We start from the raw sequence: 19930 nt of genomic DNA on the forward strand, positions 1-19930 counted from the left end.
ACTTGGCTCTCTGTTAGGAGGTCTGAATCACTCAACCTTTTCTGGTACCAATGTTGCAGGAGAAGCCAATTCTGACTCCATGTTAAAACTGTTTATTTGACTTGCTTTTCATTGCTTTTGTTATTATAGTTATACATAACGACAAGCCCTTGACCCCTGGAGGACTCAAAAACCTTGTTCCTGACAGGTCTGGCCTGAGCCATCTTCTTATCTGTACTTGCTCTTTCTTCAAACTGATAATAAGCTTCCCTGATGGCTCAGTTGGTGAAGAGTCTGCCTGCAATGTCAGAGACCCAGGTTCCATCCTTGGGTGGGGAAGATCCCCTGGAGAAGGAAATGGCAACCTACTTCAGTATTCTTGCCTGGAGAATTCCATGGACAAAGGAGCCTGGTTGGCTGCAGTCCATTGGGTCCCAAAGAGTCAGACACTGAGTGACTAACACTTTCACTTTCAATGGCCTGTCTCAGATGACCCTGCCAAAGGGCGTTTGTTCAGATCACAGGGAGATAATCTGACTCTGCCTCCTGTGAAAAGAAGAGATTGACACATCGCTTCCAAAGGCTAGCCATTCCCTGAGATGTTTTGCAAGACTGATGGCCCTTTTTGCTTTACTTCCTCATTGTCTCTCCCTCTCTATTCTGGCCTTTTGTTGTTTTTTAAAACTTTAATTGGAGGATAATTGCTTTACAATATTGTGCTGGTTTCTGCCATACATCAACATATGATGTTGAGGGCACATATGTGCCCTCCCTCTTGAACCTTCCTCCCATCTCTCACCCCCATCTCACCCCTCTAGGTTGTCACAGGACACTGGATTGAGCTCCATCCCACTGGCTATCTATTTTACATATTGTTGTTGTTGAGTTACTAAGTCGTGTTGGACTCTGTGAACCCACCGGCTGCAGCAGGGCCAGACTTCCCTGTCCTTCACTATCCCCCGGAAGAGTTTGCTCAGACTCATGTTCATTGAGTAAGTGATGCCATCCAACCATCTCATCCTTTTTCACCCTCTTCCCCTCTTGCCCTCACTCTTCCCCAGCATCAGGGTCTTTTCCAATGAGTCAGCTCTTTGCATCAGGTGGCCAAAGTATTGGAGCTTCAGCTTCAGCATCAGTCCTTCCAATGAATATTCAGGGTTGATTCCCTTTAGGATTGACTGGTTTGATCTCTTTGCTGTCCGAAGGACTCTCAAGAATCTTCTTCAGCGGGCCGGGTTGTGGGCTGTCTGGGGGTGAGGGGCTCGTGGGCTGGGGACCTGGCCTGGGCGCATCCCGGCGGTGGCAGCGGTGGTGCCCGGGTGGCCGAGAGCCTGAGCTTTCTTCGCCAGCCGGGCCGGCCCTTGACCCGCCTCTCCCCTCGCCCTTTCCTTCCCCCTTCGTGTCCCCCTCTCCGCCCCTCGGCAACGGAGGGCGGGGCAGCCGTGTTCCCGCCCCGCCTCATGGGTCTGTCCCTCTCCCCCGGACCCGCCGGTGACGTTTAGCACACGTGCGCGGAGGACGCGCTTGTGACTGGGGAGAAGGGGGCGGCGGGGGCGGCGGGAGGAGGCGCTGGATGGGGAGAGGGGGCACCCACTTCCTCCTGCTCGCCGGCTCCCTGGCCTGGGACCGTCCCGGCGTCCTCGGACCCGCCCCTGGCGCGGCCACCCTCCCTCTCCTCTCCACAGCACCCCCGCCCCGCTCCGCGCGCGCCCGCCCATGCCCGGCACCGCGCTTCTGCTCCGCACTCCGGGCCCCCTCTACAGCCGGCACCGCTCCCCTCCCCGTCCCCCCCTCCCCGCCCCCGAGCCAGGCTGGTTTCGGAAACGCCCTTACAGCAGCAGGCAGAACGCAGGCTGGAGCTAGAAGAAAGCGATCAGCACTACTCTCACATGGTTAAAAAACCCCCAAGGGCAAAGGAAGAGCTGCACTCCGAAGTCCAGATAGCCCCAAGACTCCAAAATCTCCCTCAGAAAAAACACGGTATGATACATCCCTTGGTCTGCTCACCAAGAAGTTCATTCAACTACTGAGCCAGTCACCTGACGGGGTCTCAGATTTGAACAAGGCAGGAGAGGTGCTGAAAGTGCAAAAGAGAAGGATTTATGACATCACCAGCGTCCTGGAAGGCATCCACCTCATTAAGAAGTCTAAAAACAACATGCAGTGGATGGGCTGCAGTCTAACTGAGAACAGGGGCATACAGGCCCAGTGTCAAGGGGTGTCAAAAGTGACTGAGCTCAGTCAGGAAGAGAAGAAATTATGTTATGTGTAGTTGATTATCCTTTGTGTGAACTCCTTTTATAAACCAATACTTTTTTATTATGAAACCAGAACATGTGTCATGCAGTGTTGTCCCTTCCTCCTTTCTTCCTCCAAGATAGTATCTTGAAGTAAACTACAGATTTCAGAACAGAAGCTGACATTTTAATGAATTAAAAAACAAACAACTGCCTATCAAGGCACAGTTACAGGCTCCCTTGGGAAAGCCCTGCCTTGCCCCAGGCTCCAGAATCCCCTGAACGAGTCAGCAAGTGAGAAAATGTGCAATCAGGTGTCTCTCACCCGTCCTCTGCCTCCCCTGCTCCCTCCCTCCTGGATTGGCTTGCTGTGTCTGAGGGATGATGGGCTGTAGAATGGGGTCTGGCCACCTGGCCCATTCAAAAGCAGCAATTTTCCTTAATAGCATTTCAAGTCGTGCCTTCTCCGCAGAATGCATGTCTTTGGGGGTCTGCTAATTTGGGGTGGAAACTGCAGGCACTGTAAACTTGAAGTCATGCAAAAGTATGAAATGGATTTCTTCAGCTCTTCTCAGGAATATTTAAATTACTCTCATACTCAGTTTAAGCCATGGACTGCGTGTACCACTCTGAGGCCAAGAGATCTTCCACATCCTTTCGGATGAAGAAACTGTTCTCTAATATTCATCCAGATACAGAGTTCTGACCCTCTAAGCTGTTGTGGAGTTTCCTGTCTCCATAAACCCCTCCCACTCTCTTGCCCCTGTAGGGGGAGTTTGTTCTTCCCTCAGGTCTGTCTGGTTGCAACAAAAATTTGAAGCAACAGACAGACCAGTGTTACAGTTCCATGTTACAACTCAGTTTTAACTCAGTTTTATTTAGAAAGTAAAGGAAAATACGTCCTCCAGGTGTAAGGGCATGCCAACCCAGAAGACCCGAAGAGAAGAGAGGCCCCTTGGCCCAACTTTGGCTCCCCCTTTTATGTGTTTTCTTTCTCCTTCCCCTGAGTCTGCCCTATGTAAACTGGTCTAGGATGGAGGCTGTTTGTTTTAGCTGAGGTTCTCTCTCTGATCTTCCGACCTTCCTTTGCTCTATTTTAGTGGGCTCTTCCCTTCCTTGTCTTTTAGCCACCGACATTCTGGACTCCTTTTTCCTATTCTGACTGCCTAACACCCCCAATGTATTTGTAAGTCTGAAGTTTGTAGCAAGTGCCTACTTAGGAGTTCTTTGTGGATTGTTTTAATTTTTTTCTTTTCTTTTTGTAGCTGCCATTTAAGCATTCCTGTGGCACCTATCAACCATTTCAATATAATTGTTTACTTTGAAGCGATTTTTCCTGATTCAAATTATTTTAAGCAGAGGTAGAGAACCTCTAGTGATCAGAGCATGTGTGATCTAAGGCTTAATAGCCTTGGGGAGAATCTTCACCCCATCTCACTTTCTTCCCCAGGAGGGGATGCTCGGAGTGAGTGGAGCTCGCTGACAGGGGGGCGGCCCACTGGAGAAAACCAGGTCAGGTGACGTCGCAGCCCCAAGGAGCAGCAGGTGTGGATGGATCCCTTCATCCCTTGGGCTTCCCAGGCCCCCTGTGACCGGGGAAAGGGCTCTTATACTGCATTCAGGAAGACCACTTCTCAGGATGGGGTCTGATGGAGAGGTCTTTGTGGAGAAGGACCATCCCCCGTTGTGAGTAGCATGCTATCAGTGGCATTTAGCTTCAGCCCTTGAGAGGAGGGAGCTCTCACTGTGTCAGGGGCTACAGGAGTCCTGGCCAGAACTCCCTGTTCCCCCTTTCACTGTGAAGGAGCAGGTTGGACCAAGGAAAGCTGGGGCTGTAGGAAAAAACGTAGGGCAGGATGCCAGGGCATCTCCCACTTAACTCTTCAGGAATAGCATCCCAAGTCAGAGGCTTCCTGATAGTGACAAAATCCTACCAGTTGAGTCCAAGAATGGCTTTCCCATTAGCCAGGGGGGAGAAGGCCATCTCCCACTGGGAATGTGGCAGAGCACCTCACATCCATTCCTTGGATGCTAACGACTGTGGGAATGAGGGAGTCATCTAAAAAATAAATAAATAAACCTCAACACAAAGAACAGTTGAGTTGAATCACTGTTGTGCCTGACACAGTGGGAGGCACATGGTAGGCACTCGATTCAACAAGATGGAAAAAAAAAAAATACTGGGTTAGCCAAAATGTTCATCTGGGCTTTTCCATACCATCTTATAGAATATCCCTTGCTTATATCCCTTAGAAAAGTACAAAACAAACCCACGAAAGCCCAAGCCGATGACAGGCACTCCCCTAGTGCCTGAATGCTGTCAGATCCTGAGTCACAGTAGAGGCTTCAGAGACCTCCGTTCCTGCCTCTGGAGTTTCCCGTCAGGCCTGAAGCTGTACACAGGCTTCTAACCGAGGTCCTGCCCTGGCCCTGTACTGTATGCCACTCAAGCTGCAATTATAACTCCTGACAGAGCTGTGCTGAAAACAGATAGCCCTGAAGATAGGACCCCCTCATTCAGATTCTCGTTATGAATTGGAGCCTGTAAGCAGTGCTCCAAGAGTTCAGCACAGCTATGGAGACCCCCCCTGAGACAAGATACAGCTGATTCTGGGACACCCCCCCCCCCCACACACACCATAACCTACTTGCAGGAGGAGGGGGCCTCCCCTCTCCTGGGTCCCTTGCCAGGTGCCAGGTGATGAAGGAGGTCACTCCTTTCCAGACCTCTAGGCTCTCTGTGGGCTCCTTAGGATTCCCTGAGTGAAGAGCAAGGAGAGTTCATAGACTTCAGAATGATTATCTCCACATTCATATGTGATCCAGCTCTTCACGTCTTAGTTGGGACATTCTGCTGAAGGAAGGGACCCTAGGGTTCACAGCAGACCCAACATCAGCCTGTCATCTTAGCCCTGACCAGCAGTTGGCTTGGACAGCATGTGTATATAAACCTCTGGGTGACTGATCATCTAAGAGTTGATGATAAAAGAATTCTGGGAATCTATTCCCTACCAGATACCCATGATCTACATCAAGGTAACACTTGTCTGCATATATATTGAGGCCTCGCCAGGACACTCTTATCCACATCAGAGCCCCAGGGACTGCTGATAGTAACCAAGGCACTCATTTCACTTCTCAGGACATCTGCTGGAACACGGCATTCAGTGGAGTTTTACCCTCTCTTCCAAGTCTCAGGGTTCAGGCCTCATAAGAGCACCATAATGGCTCATTGAAATAAATTTAAATCAGTTGAATGAAAGATGACCTTTTCCAGTTATCAGTCACCATCCAAGATCAATATTAATACATCTGTCTTTATCTTTTTTTCTAATACACTTATTTATGGCAATTTTAGATTTACAGAAAACTTGATGAGAAATTAAACAGAATTCCCACATAACCCCCTGTGCCTCTGGATAGTTTGCCCTATTTTTAATAATTTGTATGACTGTGGTATGTTTGTTACATTCAATGAGCTAATATTGATGCATTAAAATCTACATGTAAAATTGCTTTGATTCTCTGTGTTATGGGGTTGGCCAAAAAGTTCCTTTGGGTTTTTCCATAAGATGTCACAAAAAATCCAAATGAACTTTTGACTCACCCAATAAACTGTCTGGACTTTGATGTTAGGAAATAACATGTCTTTCATTTCTGTGTCTTGTACTTTCGCTCTTCTAAAAATCCCTTGTGCTCCTCTTCTTATTTTTCCCCTCCCACCCCAAATCATTGGCAACCAAAGATCTTTCACTTTCTCATAGTCTTGTCATTTCCAGAAAGATGTAATCACTTAGCAATCTTATTTTAAGGTTTCTCCATGTCTTTTTGGCTTGATACCTCATATCCTTTTATCACTGAACAATATTTCATTGAGTGGATGTTCTCATGATTATTTTCTCTATTCTTTATTGGAGGATATCTTGGTTACTTGTAAGTCTTGGCAATCATGAATAAAACTCTTATAAAAATTCATAATTAGGTCTTTTATGAACCTAAGTTTCAGCTCATTTGGGGAAATAGAAAGGGACATGCTGGAGTGGGTGGAAAGGATGGGTTTCATTTTAAGAAACTGCCTGTTTTCCAAACTAGGCATCAGTTCAGTTCAGTCGCTCAGTCGTGTCCAACTCTTTGCAACCCCATGGACTGCAGCATGCCAGGCCTCCCTGTCCATCCCAACTCCCGGAGTTTACTCAAACTCATGTCCATTGAGTTGGTGATGCCATCCAACATTCTCATCCTCTGTCATCCCCTTCTCCTCCCACCTTCATTCTTTCCCAATCAGGGTCTTTTCAAATGAGTCAGCTCTTCAAATCAGGTGGCCAAAGTATGGAGTTTCAGCTTCAACATCAGTCCTTCCAATGAATATTCAAGACTGATTTCCTTTAGGATGGACTGATTGGATCTCCTTGCAGTCCAAGGGACTCCCAAGAACCTTCTCCAATACCACAGTTCAAAAGCATTAATTCTTCAACACTCAGCTTTCTTAATAGTCCAACTCTCTCATCCATACATGACCACTAGAAAAACCATAGCCTTGACTAGATGGACCTTTGTTAGCAAAGTAATGTCTCCGCTTTTGAATATGCTGTCTAGGTTGGTCATAACTTTCCTTCCAAGGAGTAAGCATCTTTTAATTTCATGGCTGAAACTAGGCATATCATTTTACATTTCCACCAATAGTGAGTGGGGGTTCCTGTTACTACACATCTTCTCTATTGTTCAGTGTTTGTTCTTGATGATTTGATTTGAGCCATAATAGTAAGTATCTAGTCATATTTCATTCTTCTTTTATTTGCACAGACATTACTCTGAATGTCTGAAAGAAAAGGTGTGGCCTTGGGAATTTTGACACAACACTGAGGGCATCACCAGCAACCTATTGCTTATCTAAGCAGAGAATTAGATGTAATTTCACGTGAGTGGCCCCACTGCCTAAGAGTAATTGGGGCAGCAGCTTTATTAACAACTGAAGCTTTAAAAATAATTAATGGACGAAACCTTACTGTACTGCCTTCTCATGATGGGAGTGGAATCTTAAATTCTAAGGTTAATATAAGGATGACAGACAGAAGGCTTCTTAAATATCAGTCACTGTTGTTAGGAGGACTAGTAACTAAGCTTAAAGTTTGTGAAAATTTAAATCCTGCCACTTTCCTTCCTGAGAAGGAAAATGAAACACCTGATCATGATTGTTCCCAATTTCTAACTTTAAACTATGCAGCTTGGGAGGATCTAATGGATACCCCATTAGACAATCCTGACATGGAAATATTTACAGATGGCAGTTCTTTGTTCGGTATGCCGTGGTGACTGCTGAACAGGTTTTAGAAGCAAAACCTCTCCCCCAGGGAACCAGTGCTCAGTTAGCAGAGCTTGTGGCTCTGACCCGAGCTTTCAGTTCAGTTCAGTTCAGTCGCTCAGTCGTGTCCGACTCTTTGTGACCCCATGAATCACAGAACACCAGGCTTCCCTGTCCATCACCAATTCCCGGAATTCATTCAGACTCACATCCATCGAGTCAGTGATGCCATTCAGCCATCTCATCCTCTGGCATCCCCTTCTTCTCCTGCCCCCAATCCCTCCCAGCATCAGAGTCTTTTCCAATGAGGTGGCCAAAGTACTGGAGTTTCAGCTTTAGCATCATTTCTTCCAAAGAAATCCCAGGGCTGATCTCCTTCAGAATGGATTGGTTGGATCTCCTTGCAGTCCAAGGGACTCTCAAGAGTCTTCTCCAACACCACAGTTCAAAAGCATCCATTCTTCGGCTCTCAGCTTTCTTCACAGTTCCACTCTCACATCCATACATGACCACAGGAAAAACCATAGCCTTGACTAGACGGACCTTAGTCGGCAAAGTAATGTCTCTGCTTTTGAATATGCTATCTAGGTTGGTCATAACTTTTCTTCCAAGGAGTAAGCATCTTTTAATTTCATGGCTGCAGTCACCACCTGCAGTGATTTTGGAGCCCAAAAAAATAAAGACTGACACTGTTTCCACTGTTTCCCCATCTTTTTCCCATGAAGTGATGGGACCAGATGCCATGATCTTCGTTTTCTGAATGTTGAGCTTTAAGCCAACTTTTTCACTCTCCTCTTTCACTTTCATCAAGAGGCTTTTTAGTTCCTCTTCACTTTCTGCCATAAGGGTGGTGTCATCTGCATATCTGAGGTTATTGATATTTCTCCCGGCAATCTTGATTCCAGCTTGTGTTTCTTCCAGTCCAGCGTGTCTCATGATGTACTCTGCATAGAAGTTAAATAAGCAGGGTGACAATATACAGCCTTGACATACTCCTTCTCCTATTTAGAACCAGTCTGTTGTTCCATGTCCAGTTCTAACTGTTGCTTCCTGACCTGCATACAGATTTCTCAAGAGGCAGGTCAGGTGGTCTGGTATTCCCATCTCTCTCAGAATTTTCCACAGTTTATTGTGATCCACACAGTCAAAGGCTTTGGCATAGTCAATAAAGCAGAAATAGATGTTTTTCTGGAACTCTCTTGCTTTTTCCATGATCCAGCAGATGTTGGCAATATGAGCTCTGGTTTCTCTGCCTTTTCTAAAACCAGCTTGAACATCAGGAAGTTCACGGTTCATGTATTGCTGAAGCCTGGCTTGGAGAATTTTGAGCCTTACTTTACTAGCCTGTGAGATGAGTGCAATAGTGCGGTAGTTTGAGCATTTTTTGGCATTGCCCCTCTTTGGGCTTGGAATGAAAACTGACCTTTTCCAGTCCTGTGGCCACTGCAGAGTTTTCCAAATTTGCTGGCATATTGAGTGCAACACTTTCACAGCATCATCTTTCAGGATTTGAAACAGCTCAACTGGAATTCCATCACCTCCACTAGCTTTGTTTGTAGTGATGCTTTTTAAGGCCCACTTGACTTCACATTCCAGGATGTCTGGCTCTAGATGAGTGATCACACCATCGTGATTATCTGGGTCGTGAAGATCTTTTTTGTACAGTTCTTCTGTGTATTCTTGCCACCTCTTCTTCATATCTTCTGCTTCTGTGAGGTCCATACCATTTCTGTCCTTTATCGAGCCCATCTTTGCATGAAATACTCCCTTGGTATCTCTAATTCTCTTGAAGAGATCTCTAGTCTTTCCCATTCTATTCTTTTCCTCTATTTCTTTGCATTGATCGCTGAAGAAGGCTTTCTTATCTCTTCTTGCTATTCTTTGGAACTCTGCATTCAGATGCTTATATCTTTCCTTTTCTCCTTTGCTTTTCACCTCTCTTCTTTTCACGGCTATTTGTAAGGCCTCCACAGACAGCCGTTTTGCTTTTTTGCTTTTCTTTTCCATGGGGATGGTCTTGATCCCTGTCTACTGTACAATGTCACGAGCCTCATTCCATAGTTCATCAGGCACTCTATCTATCAGATCTAGGCCCTTAAATCTATTTCTCACTTCCACTGTATAATCATAAGGGATTTGATTTAGGTCATACCTGAATGGTCTAGTGGTTTTCCCTACTTTCTTCAATTTGAGTCTGAATTTGGTAATAAAGAGTTCATGATCTGAGCCACAGTCAGCTCCTGGTCTTGTTTTTGTTGACTGTATAGAGCTTCTCCATCTTTGGCTGCAAAGAATATAATCAGTCTGATTTCGGTGTGATCATCTGGTGATGTCCATGTGTAGAGTCTTCTCTTGTGTTGTTGGAAGAGGGTGTTCGCTATGACCAGTGCATTTTCTTGGCAAAACTCTATTAGTCTTTGCCCTGCTTCATTCCACATTCCAAGGCCAAATTTGCCTGTTACTCCAGGTGTTTCTTGACTTCCTATTTTTGCATTCCAGTTCCCTATAATGGAAAGGACATCTTTTTTTGGTGTTATTCTAAAAGGTCTTGTAGGTCTTCATAGAACCATTCAACTTCAGCTTCTTCAGCATTCCTGGTTGGGGCATAGACTTGGATCACCGTAATATTGAATTGTTTGCCTTGGAAACGAACAGAGATCATTCTGTCGTTTTTGAGATTGCATCCAAGTAAGCAAAAGGCAGTGGGTAAATATCTACACTGATTCTAAGTATGCTTATTTGACTTTATATGCTCATGCTGCAATATGGAAAGAAAGTTTAAAACAGCAACAGGAGAATCTATTAAACATTTCACAGAGATCGAGAGACTTTTAACTGATAATATTGTCCTAAAGAAGTAGCTGTTATGCGTTGCAAAGGGCACAGCAGAGATGGGAGTAAAGTAGCCGAAGGTAATGAGCTGGCTGACTGTCAAGCCAGAAAAGCGGCACTTTAGGAAACCCCTGCACTGCCGACACCTTTGGTCTGGACAGGTCCTGTGGAACAGGAAAAACCACAGTATACTGAGGAAGAATTTGAAAGATATGAGAAAGGAGGAGCAAAGATTACTGATAAAGGATGGTTACAGTCTGAGGATGGATGATTAATAATTCCTGAAAATGCTCAGTGGAAAATTCTTAAGGGTTTACAGCAGAGTTTTCATTTGGGTGCAGAGAGTACTTAGCAAGTGGCTTCTTGTTTGTTTGAAGGTAAAAATGTAATGAAAACTTTAAAGAACATTATCAAAAGGTGTGAGGTTTGTCAGAAAAATAACCCAAAGACTGAAAAGCTAGCAAAATCTGGATTACAACGAAGTGGAAAGTATCCTGGAGAGGACTGGGAAATTGATTTTACTCATATGCCAAAAGCTGATGGGTATTCTTGCTCACAAGTTTGGGTAGATACTTTTACTGGATGGATTGAGGCTTTGCCCTGTAGTGAACAGGCTAAGGAGGTTATAAAGATTTTAATCCATGAAATTATCCCCAGGTTTGGGCTGCCACGGAGCCTTCAGAGTGACAATGGCTCTGCCTTTAAAGCTGCTATAACTCAGGGGGTGTCTAAGGCTCTAGGAATAGAATATCACTTACACTGTTCTTGGAGACTCCAATCCTCAGGAAAAGCTGAAAAAGCTAATGACATTATCAAAAGACATCTGTGCAAATTAACTCAAGAGACGCAGGACAATTGCATTATAGTCCTACCCATAGCTTTAATGAGGACTCGAACTGCCCCCCAAAAGGAGAGACTGTCCCCCTTTGAATGCATTTATGGAAAGCCTTTCTTACGCCCAGACATTGTTATAGACCCTGAAGCCTTGGAGTTAACTAGTTATGTAACTTAGCTCTCAGGTTTTCAACAGACATTAACAGAACTCCAGGAGACAACTCCTGACCCAGCCTCTGAGTCAAGCAAGCCTCTTTTTGAGCCAGGTCCTCATAAAGTCATTAGGGTCTGGGGGCCCATCCCTTGAGCCCCTCTGGGAAGGCCCTTACCAGGTTATTCTTTCTTCTCCCACAGCTGTCAAAGTGCCAGGAATTGATTTGTGGGTACATCACACTCGAGTTAAGAGTTGGCACCCTGACCAGAACTAAGTGACTTCATTTTATGTCTTTGCTTTCTATACTCTGACTTTGTACTTTTCAGATGGGCCTGATAACCTATGTGAGCTTACTTCTGCTGACTCCAAACATCCTGAGTCTGCCGTTTGATCCTCAAGACAATGCCTTCCTGTCCTGGGCTCACTCCTATGCTGCATTCCACAATCAGTCTGACTGCTGGGTCTGTGGAATGCTCCTCTCTTCATCAGTGAAAGTGGACATCTCCACTTCAAGGAAGACTTTCTCCAAGGCTGCAAATACCTTCAACAACAATTGCATGTGAGGCCTCTTCTTAAACTGATGACATCTAACAATCCTAAGATGGACTGATGTAACTATGGACATAATATGACTTTTAATTTTGATTTTAACCTATTTTAATGACTGTTTTGCCTTGCATCTGTAACTGTGTAATTGGATTTGTTTCTAGTCACATAAAGGCTTTTAAGTAACAAACGGTTGTCCAAGCTCCTACGAGTGCCACAGCCTCTTCCAAATATTACTTGGGGCCCCTGGATCAGAGACCCTCAATATGAGGGTTAGGAGAATATGTTGCCTCACTCATTTAGGGACAATGCCCCTTATCAGCTCGGAAGCAGTTATGTAATGAAAACGACACCCCTTTCCCTTGGCAACATAATTCTCCTAAAAGAAAAGGGGGGAATGACAGAGTCATTTCCTAGGCAGGTTGATAAGCAGTCTAGGGGTCCCCAAGGAGAGAGGGGTCTGGAATTCTCAAGGAGGAAGAAAGGACAAATTTTTTGTTCCTCTACATTCCTTAGGATTATATAACAATAATGTATGACCTAAATCAAATCCCTTATGATTATACAGTGGAAGTGAGAAATAGATTTAAGGGCCTAGATCTGATAGATAGAGTGCCTGATGAACTATGGAATGAGGCTCGGGACATTGTACAGGAGACAGGGATCAAGACCATCCCCATGGAAAAGAAATGCAAAAGAGCAAAATGGCTGTCTGGGGAGGGCTTACAAATAGCTGTGAAAAGAAGAGAGGCGAAAAGCAAAGGAGAAAAGGAAAGGTATAAACATCTGAATGCAGAGTTCCAAAGAATAGCAAGAAGAGATAAGAAAGCCTTCTTCAGCAATCAATGCAAAGAAATAGAAGAAAACAACAGAATGGGAAAGACTAGAGATCTCTTCAAGAAAATTAGAGATACCAAGGGAACATTTCATGCAAAGATAGGCTCGATAAAGGACAGAAATGGGTATGGACCTCACAGAAGCAGAAGATATGAAGAAGAGGTGGCAAGAATACACAGAAGAACTGTACAAAGAAGATCTTCACGACCCAGATAATCACGATGGTGTGATCACTCATCTAGAGCCAGACATCCTGGAATGTGAAGTCAAGGGGGCCTTAGAAAGCATCACTACAAACAAAGCTAGTGGAGGTGATGGAATTCCAGTTGAGCTATTTCAAATCCTGAAAGATGATGCTGTGAAAGTGTTGCACTCAATATGCCAGCCAGTTTGGAAAACTCCACAGTGGCCACTGAAAAAAGTCAGTTTTCATTCCAATCCCAAAGAGGGGCAATGCCAAAGAATGCTCAAACTACCGCACAACTGCACTCATCTCACATGCTAGTAAAGTAATGCTCAAAATTCTCCAAGCCAGGCTTCAGCAATATGTGAACTGTGAACTTCCTGATGTTCAAGCTGGTTTTAGAAAAGGCAGAGGAGCCAGAGATCAAACTGCCAACATCCGCTGGATCATGGAAAACGCAAGAGAGTTCCAGAAAAACATCTATTTCTGCTTTATTGACTATGCCAAAGCCTTTGACTGTGTGAATCACAATAAACTGTGGAAAATTCTGAGAGAGATGGGAATACCAGACCACCTGACCTGCCTCTTGAGAAATCTGTATGCAGGTCAGGAAGCAACAGTTAGAACTGGACATGCAACAACAGACTGGTTCCAAATAGGAAAAGAGTATGTCAAGGCTGTATATTGTCACCCTGCTTATTTAACTTCTATGCAGAGTACATCATGAGAAACGCTGGACTGGAAGAAACACAAGCTGGAATCAAGATTGCCAGGAGAAATATCAATAACCTCAGATATGCAGATGACACCACCCTTATGGCAGAAAGTGAAGAGGAACTAAAAAGCCTCTTGATGAAAGTGAAAGAGGAGAGTGAAAAAGTTGGCTTAAAGCTCAACATTCAGAAAACGAAGATCATGGCATCCAGTCCCATCACTTCATGGGAAATAGATGGGGAAACAGTGGAAACAGTGTCAGACTTTATTTTGGGGGGCTCCAAAAGCACTGCAGATGGTGACTGCAGCCATGAAATTAAAAGACGCTTACTCCTTGGAAGAAAAGTTATGACCAACCTAGATAGCATATTCAAAAGCAGAGACATTACTTTGCCAACTAAGGTCCGTCTAGTCAAGGCTATGGTTTTTCCTGTGGTCATGTATGGATGTGAGAGTGGAACTGTGAAGAAGGCTGAGCGCCGAAGAATGGATGCTTTTGAACTGTGGTGTTGGAGAAGACTCTTGAGAGTCCCTTGAACAGCAAGGAGACCCAACCAGTCCATTCTGAAGGAAATCAGCCCTGGGATTTCTTTGGAAGGAATGATGCTAAAGCTGAAACTCGAGTACTTTGGACACCTCATGCGAAGAGTTGACTTATTGGAAAAGACTGATGCTGGGAGGGATTGGGGGCAGGAGGAGAAGGGGACGACAGAGGATGAGATGGCTGGATGGCATCACGGACTCGATGGACGTGAATCTGAGGGAACTCTGGGAGTTGGTGATGGACAGGGAGGCCTGGCGTGCTGCGATTCATGGGGTCGCAAAGAATCGGGCGCAACTGAACGACTGAACTGAACTGAACTGAATGTATCCTGCCTGAAGAGAGTCTCTGGATAAAACCTTCTGGCTAATCCTGTTATCTTAAGGTGTAAATTCTGGGAGTAGGTCTAGTGAGGTCTTTACAACCTATAGACATTCTTTTGATTCACTGTAATAACTAATTAGAGAGTATTTAACTCCATGGGTAACACTAGCAAGGGGGTACTGGTTCTGCCCCCTTCTGATGCCTATGTCAGAAGCTTTCTCTTTCTCCTTTATACTTTAATAAAACTTTATTACACAAAAGCTCTGAGCGATCAAGCCTCGTCTCTGGCCCTGAATTGAATTCTTCTCCTCCGGAGGCCAAGAATCCCAGAGTCTTTGCATGGTTCAACAACAACGTTTCACAGTAGTAAAGAATACACTTGCCGATGCAAGAGACTCGTGTTCGATCCCTGGCTGGAAATACCCCCTGGAGGAGGAAATCCACTGTAGTATTCTTGCCTGGGAAATCCTATGGACAGAGGAGCCTGGCAGGCTATACAGGTCATGCAGAGTGTCAGACACAACTGAGCAACTGAGTACGCATCATAAAACATATCGCTCTCCTGGGAAAAGATCAAAATTCACACTTTGAAGTATGATTTCCACTTAATTCATATTGCTTTCATACCATTGTAAAGTTGAAAAATTATAAGTTGAAGCATCAGAAGTTGGGGGCAGTTGATAGAAGCCTTTTTTTGTTTGTTTGTTTCGCCCTTGTTGTTTTCGTTAGAAAGGAATTTGTAAATTTTTTTTATGGTCTGTGGTTTTATATCTGTTAAATGTTTAAAGGATTAAATCTTGAAGTGATTTCCTATGTAGAAAAGTTTAATTTCCAAAAGCGAAAACTAGGGACTTACCTAGTAATCCAGGGGCTAAGACTTTGAGTTCCCAATGCAGGGGGCCTGGGTTCAAGCCCAGGTCAGGGAACTAGATTGCATATGCCACAACTAAGCCCCAGTGCAGCCAAATAAATAAATATTTTTTAAAAAGCAAAAGCTAATTAAAAATAATGATCAGTTGTAGGAAAATACAGCATATGTAAATTTCTCTTCTTATTTTCACTATGTAATGCATGGGAAGGTTGAATCAAAAAAAATTTTTTTTTTAATTCCTAATATAGGAAACCTGTGGTGTTGGAGATGATTTTTGAGAGTCCCTTGGACTGCAAGGAAATTCAACCAGTCCCTAAAGGAAATCAGTCCTGAATATTCACTGGAAGGACTGATGCTGAAGCTGAAACTCCAATACTTTGGCTACCTGATGTGAAGAACTGACTCATTTGAAAAGAGCCTGATGCTGGGAAAGATTGAAGGCAGGAGGAGAAGGGGATGACAGAGGATGATATGGTTGGATGGCATCACTGACTCAATGGACATAAGTAAACTCCAGGAGTTGGTGATGGACAGGGAGGCCTGGCGTGCTGCAGTCCATGGGGTCACAAAGAGTTGGACATGACTCAGTGACTGAACTGAACTGAACTGAACTGAAGATAGGATACTACCCTACATATCCTGCTCTATTTTGCTTTTATTCCAGCCACCCTGGAGTAGGAAACTGCAACCCACTCCAGTATTCTTGCCTGGAGAATTCCATGGACAGAGGATCCTGGTGGGCTACAGTCCATGGGGTCACAAAGAGTTGGAGATAACTGAGTGAATAACCCTTTGAAATAAGCAGTTTTGATTACTTCCTGATTTCATTTTGTTAGTGTTTCCTTGTATGAAAACAAACCAATGCGAATGCTTACTGGGTTTGTTCGTATAATGAGCTGTCAGGGGTTCACGTATTTGATGTTTGCCTAGTATTCTCGCCTGGAAAATCCCATGGATGGAGGAGCCTGGTAGGCTACAGTCCATGGGACTGCAAAGAGTTGGACACGACTGAGTGACTTCACTTTCTTTCTTTCTAGTAGTACAAGTTAAGCCTCATCCCTCCCTTTTATCCTAGTGCTTCTTACCTGGACAGGCTGATAGGAAAGCCTGGAGGCTCTTGCTCTTTGAGCTGCTGTTTGCTGGGGAGCTTTTCCTATGCCCTGTGCTGGCTGCCCCTGTGTAGCATGGTTGACCCCACCAAGCCTGAATTCTATATACAGAGACACCGAGTTGGAAGTTTTGGTAATTCCTTATCTTTTCTGGGTATTGTTTTTGCTTTGGCTCCGTCCCTTCATTCTTTCTAGAGTTATTTCTCGACTGATCTCCAGTAGCATATTGGGTACCTACTGACCTGGGGAGTTCCTCTTTCAGTATCCTATCATTTGGCCTTTCCATACTGTTCATGGGGTTCTCAAGGTAAGAATACTGAAGTGGTTTTCCATTCCCTTCTCCAGTAGACCACATTCTGTCAGACCTCTCCACCATGACCTGTCTGCCCTGGGTTGCCCCGAGGGCATGGCTTAGTTTCATTGAGCTAGACAAGGCTGTGGTCCTAGTGTGATTAGATTGATTAGTTTTCTGTGAGTATGGTTTCAGTGTGTCTGCCCTCTGATGCCCTCTAGCAACACCTACCATCTTACTTGGGTTTCTCTTACCTTGGGCGTGGGGTATCTCTTCACGGCTGCTCCAGCAAAGCACAGCCACTGCTCCTTACCTTGGATGAGGGATATCTCCTCACCACTGCCGTTCCTGACCTTCAACGTGGGATGGCTCCTCTAGGCCCTCCTGCGCCCGCGCTGCCACCACTCCTTGGACGTGGGGTTGCTCCTCCTGGCCGCCTTCCTGGCCTCGGACGCAGGGTGGCTCCTCTCCGGCGCTGCCCCTGACCTCGGACTCAGGGTAGCTCCTCTCGGCCGCTGTCCCTGGCCTCGGACGCTGGGTAGCTCCTCTCCGCCGCCGCCCCTGACCTCAGATGCGGGATAGCTCATTTCGGCCATTCCTGCACCATCGCAGACTGGCACTCTAGGCCGCTGCCCCTGACCTCGGAGGTGGGGTAGCTCCTCTCGCCTGCGCTTAGTGCGCCAGCTGCAGCCGCCTGGTGATAGAGCCAAGGTCCAATGCTGTAAGAGCAATATTGCATAGGAACCTGGAATGTCAGGTCCATGAATCAAGGCAAATTGGAAGTGGTCAAACAAGAGATGGCAAGGGTGAATGTCGACATTCTAAGAATCAGCGAACTAAAATGGACTGGAATGGGTGAATTTAACTCAGATGACCATTATATCTACTACTGCGGGCAGGAATCCCTAAGAAGAAATGGAGTAGCCGTCATGGTCAACAAAAGAGTCCGAAATGCAGTCCTTGGATGCGATCTCAAAAACGACAGAATGATCTCTGTTTGTTTCCAAGGCAAACCATTCAATATCACGGTGATCCAAGTCTATGCCCCAACCAGGAATGCTGAAGAAGCTGAAGTTGAACGGTTCTATGAAGACCTACAAGACCTTTAGAACTAACACCCCAAAAGATGTCCTTTTCATTATAGGGGACTGGAATGCAAAAATAGGAAGTCAAGAAACACCTGGAGTAACAGGCAAATTTGGTCTTGGAATGCGGAATGAAGCAGGGCAAAGACTAACAGAGTTTTACCAAGAAAATGCACTGGTCATAGCAACCACCCTCTTCCAACAACACAAGAGAAGACTCTACACATGGACATCACCAGATGGTCAACACCGAAATCAGACTGATTATATTCTTTGCAGCCAAAGATGGAGAAGCTCTATACAGTCAACAAAAACAAGACCAGGAGCTGACTGTGGCTCAGATCATGAACTCCTTATTACCAAATTCAGACTCAAATTGAAGAAAGTAGGGAAAACTGCTAGACCATTCAAGTATGACCTAAATCAAATCCTTTATGATTATACAGTGGAAGTGAGAAATAGATTTAAGGGCCTAGATCTGATAGATAGAGTGCCTGATGAACTATGGAATGAGGCTCATGACATTGTACAGTAGACAGGGATCAAGACCATCCCCATGGAAAAGAAATGCAAAAAAGCAAAATGGCTGTCTGGGGAGGACTTACAAATAGCTGTGAAAAGAAGAGAGGTGAAAAGCAAAGGAGAAAAGGAAAGATATAAGCATCTGAATGCAGAGTTCCAAAGAATAGCAAGAAGAGATAAGAAAGCCTTCTTCAGCGATCAATGCAAAGAAATAGAGGAAAAGAACAGAATGGGAAAGACTAGAGATCCCTTCAAGAAAATTAGAGACACCAAGGGAACATTTCATGCAACGATGGGCTCGATAAAGGACAGAAATGGTATGGACCTCACAGAAGCAGAAGATATGAAGAAGAGGTGGCAAGAATACACAGAAGAACTGTACAAAAAAGATCTTCACGACCCAGATAATCACGATGGTGTGATCACTCATCTAGAGCCAGACATCCTGGAATGTGAAGTCAAGGGGGCCTTAGAAAGCATCACTACAAACAAAGCTAGTGGAGGTGATGGAATTCCAGTTGAGCTATTTCAAATCCTGAAAGATGATGCTGTGAAAGTGTTGCACTCAATATGCCAGCAAATTTGGAAAACTCCACAGTGGCCACTGAAAAAAGTCAGTTTTCATTCCAATCCCAAAGAGGGGCAATGCCAAAGAATGCTCAAACTACCGCACAATTGCACTCATCTCACATGCTAGTAAAGTAATGCTCAAAATTCTCCAAGCCAGGCTTCAGCAATGTGTGAACCGTGAACTTCCTGATGTTCAAGCTGGTTTTAGAAAAGGCAGAGGAACCAGAGATCAAATTGCCAACATCTGCTGGATCATGGAAAAAGCAAGAGAGTTCCAGAAAAACATCTATTTCTGCTTTATTGACTATGCCAAAGCCTTTGACTGTGTGAATCACAATAAACTGTGGAAAATTCTGAGAGAGACGGGAATACCAGATCACCTGACCTGCCTCTTGAGAAATCTGTATGCAGGTCAGGAAGCAGCAGTTAGAACTGGACATGGAACAACAGACTGGTTCCAAATAGGAAAAGAGTATGTCAAGGCTGTATATTGTCACCCTGCTTATTTAACTTCTATGCAGAGTACATCATGAGAAACGCTGGGCTGGAAGAAACACAAGCTGGAATCAAGATTGCCGGGAGAAATATCAATAACCTCAGATATGCAGATGACACCACCCTTATGGCAGAAAGTGAAGAGGAACTCAAAAGCCTCTTGATGAAAGTGAAAGAGGAGAGTGAAAAAGTTGGCTTAAAGCTCAACATTCAGAAAACGAAGGTCATGGCATCCGGTTCCATCATTTCATGGGAAATAGATGGGGAAACAGTGGAAACAGTGTCAGACTTTATTTTGGGGGGCTCCAAAATCACTGCAGATGGTGACTGCAGCCATGAAATTAAAAGACGCTTACTCCTTGGAAGAAAAGTTGTCACCAACCTAGATAGCATATTCAAAAGCAGAGACATTACTTTGCCGGCTAAGGTCCGTCTAGTCAAGGCTATGGTTTTTCCTGTGGTCATGTATGGATGTGAGAGTTGGACTGTGAAGAAGGCTGAG

The 19930-nt window shown here is 44.9% G+C and overlaps 1 protein-coding gene across 1 annotated transcript in view; it reads right to left on the reverse strand.

Annotated features, from left to right (window-relative positions):
• The window catches only part of LOC138085677 (zinc finger protein 160-like), a 406927-nt gene that overhangs the window by 10513 nt on the left and 376484 nt on the right, over positions 1 to 19930 (reverse strand). The window lies entirely within an intron of this gene.

The sequence above is a fragment of the Capricornis sumatraensis genome, chromosome 9, assembly GCF_032405125.1.
Source record: "Capricornis sumatraensis isolate serow.1 chromosome 9, serow.2, whole genome shotgun sequence".
Lineage (NCBI taxonomy): Eukaryota > Metazoa > Chordata > Mammalia > Artiodactyla > Bovidae > Capricornis > Capricornis sumatraensis.